This window comes from Chrysochloris asiatica, unplaced genomic scaffold, assembly GCF_000296735.1.
Source record: "Chrysochloris asiatica unplaced genomic scaffold, ChrAsi1.0 scaffold00269, whole genome shotgun sequence".
Taxonomy (NCBI): Eukaryota; Metazoa; Chordata; class Mammalia; order Afrosoricida; family Chrysochloridae; genus Chrysochloris; species Chrysochloris asiatica.
This window is the reverse complement of record NW_006408787.1, coordinates 1,663,101-1,666,371: the sequence shown is the minus strand read 5'-3', so window position 1 is coordinate 1,666,371 and position 3,271 is coordinate 1,663,101. Positions and strand designations below refer to the sequence as shown.

General features: G+C 35.0%; 1 pseudogene; it reads left to right on the top strand.

Annotated features, from left to right (window-relative positions):
• The first annotated feature begins 2,617 nt into the window (after positions 1 to 2,617).
• Positions 2,618 to 2,918, top strand: LOC102841427 (annotated as a pseudogene).
• The last annotated feature ends 353 nt before the right edge of the window (positions 2,919 to 3,271 follow it).

Here is a 3,271-nt window from a genome sequence, read left to right as displayed (position 1 = left end):
AGGACAAAGACATGGAGGTCTAGAGCTGGGAGGAGGTATCAGCTGCTATGAAGTGAGGGGAGATGCACAAGAACACTCAAACTTGCAGATAGTACCCATTTGATCTAGCTTCAAAGGCTTGATAATCAAAACTCAACTAGAAGAGTTAATTTTTTTTTTTTTTTGTAAAAGAAACGAGAGTAAATTGCTACAATTTGATGAACTTGACCTATACTCATGAATGTAGTAGCTCAAAATACAAACAGAGAGGGAAGGAGTCTTTATCAAATATTAATGCTATCCTGTCTATATACAGAGTAGATATGGACAGGCAACTTAAACTTTGGCTACCAAAAATGAGGGGCCAACAAAGCATGAAGTGACTAGCTTATAGGTTTTTAAGAAGGAGTTTAGTTTAAGAGTGTGTTGGGAAGATAAAGTTCCCACTGAATAGTTTTCATGTTGTCTATATGGGTCAGGTAAAAAGAGATGCAGATAAGATTCTTATATTCAATAGTGAGTAACTGTTATCATGACTAATGGCAACTGTCACAATTGTAAAGGTAGGAGTTTTGTAACAAAAGCAGGGGAGTAGTTAATCTTACAGCTCAGAAACAGAGGACCCTAGGACCATCAAGGGGAAAAGAGCACAAGTGGAGTGTGAGACCTTATCCAGAGAAGCAGCAACACCAGAGATGGAGGCAGAGATGGGGACATGGAGAGAGAGAGCAGCTGAGGACTCTAGATTCATGGACAGAGAGGGACTGATGCCTGGCAGTCAGGAGGCAGACTTGGAGAATATGCCTTTTGGTGGTTTAAAATATTATATATATGCTTGAGTGTTTTTTAAAAAAAAAACTAAAATGAATAGAGCAAAATACTGTTAGCTGATGGTACATGGAGGGGATTATAATCATTGTAATGAAAAAAACTATATGATTTCCAGTCATATGTGTTTCATCATGCCTCTGTGATCTGTAAATGGCTATAGGCAAGTTCTCTCAGTAATACACTTGTTTTAGTCTCATTCAGGTGTTTTTAAAAGAAAAGGTCCAATAAAAACAGTAGTTTCCTTGAGGTTCTGCTGAGCCGATTAAATTCAAAGCAGGGATGTCAGCTCACAAGGTTATAGTGACTGTTTTTAGGGATTCCAGAGAGGAAATATCAATAGATTTTCTCCAAGGACAAGACAATTACCAAGCTGTTTTCATAAGAAGTTTCAAGGAAATTGAAAACTGCACTGGTGAAGAAAAAAGACTGGGAAGTTGCCTTATGAATTTTTTTTTTTTTTTTTTTCATCATGACAATGTACCTCATCATCCTTTCAGGGTGACAAAGTGCTGTCCTAGGAGAATTTCATTAGGAAACCTTACCTCATTAACCCTACAGTCCTGTTTTTGCCCCTTCAGATTTCCTTTTGTTCACCAAAGTCAAAGAACATTCAAAAGAAATACAATTTGTGTCCCTCCAGGATGCCAAAACTGTCCTTTTGATGTACTGTAAATCCAAGACCACAGAATTTTCAGGGAAGTGTTAGAGTGATAGAAACACCACCATTAGATGTGCATAGACCTAGATGGAGGATATGTGTGTGGGGGGGGAAGGGGGGGGAATACCTTCACATCTTGGTACTTTTGTTTAATAAAGGTTTCTATGATTTTGAAGCAATATTTATTTATCCTTGTATGTATTCAAAGAAATACTATTGAAAATTCCCCAAACTGATTAAAACATTTCTCTATAAATACAAGAAGCTCGAGAAACTGCAAGTAGTATCAAAACACAAAGAGAATCTAGATAGGAATATCATAGTCAAAACACTGAAAGTCAGAGAAAAAGAGGAAACTTTAGAATGAGTTTTTTAAAAATTCATCATTTACAAAACAGCCCCAGTTATATCAACAGCTTAATTTTCATTTGAATTAATGAAGGGAAAAAAACACTGGAATCGCATATTCAAAATGCTGAGAGTAGAAAACTCAACCAGGAATCTTATATGCAGCAGAAATATATGCATATTTGAATGAAAGAAAAATAAAGTCATTCCCAGTCAAATAAAAGCTGATAAAATAAGTTATCAGATTTTTCCTATAAGAACTATTAAAGAAAGTTTTTCAAACATTTGAAAAAACACAAATAACATTAAAAACAAAAAGAAAAAACACAAACTATTAGAAAGGTAATTAAATGGGTAAATATATAAGACATTTATACCACTTCTCAATGCTTTTCTTAACTGATTTTAAAAAGTAATTGCATAGAACAATATGTATGAGTGGGATTGTAGAAAAACTTTAATGATCTTTTCATTCCAATTTCCAAGATCATTTTTTAGCCCCCTTCATATGATTTCAAAGTTGGGTTTAAATCACATAAATATGCAGCATATTTGGCAATAAAAGTGAAAGGAGATAGGTGGAAACAAGGCTGTATTAGAGTAAGAAAATGGAAAAAAAAAAAAAAAAAGATGTTAACTTGAAAACACAAGAAGAAATAAAGAGAACACAAAATGATAAATAATGAAAATAATATAACAAATTCTAAAATACATATTAGTTCTTTATTTTCCACTCAAAACATACGATCAGAGAGAGAGTGGGATGTCCTTTGTCTCATGTAACAAGAGAGTGAAGTAAAAATGAGTGATGTTGAGAAGGGCAAAAGATTTTTGTTCAGAAGTGTGCCCAATGCCACACTGTGGAAAAGGGAGGCAAGGACAAAAGTGCATGGTTTATTTGGTCAGAAGACTGGTCAGACCCCTGGATTCTCTTACACTGATGCCAATAAGAGCAAAGAAATCACCTGGGAGAGGGCACACTGATGGGAGTATTTGGAGAATCCCAAGAAGTACGTCCCTGGAACAAAATGATCTTCCCATTAAGAAGAAGGCAGAAAGGGCATACTTGATACCTTAGCTCAAGAAATCTACTAATGACTAATAGTTGGCCATAGTTTTATTTATTACAAAATAGGAACGTCTTGTGATTTTTTTTTTTTTACATATACCATATTTAAATTGATCTCATACACCAGCACCAGAATTCAGACCATGAATGACTGATAGAATTTTTTTTGGACAGTCCTAAATTAAATAAAGAGTTCTGGTATGGCACTGTGGGTGAATGCACCAGATTGAAAAGCCATTTGAACTGCAAGGTCAGCAGTACAAGCACATCAGCTGAACCTCAGAAACCCTACATGGGGTAACTATGGGTTGCAACCAACTATACAGCACTTAACAACAACAACAAAATTAAATAAAATATTGGCTGTTGTTAAATGACAATGATCA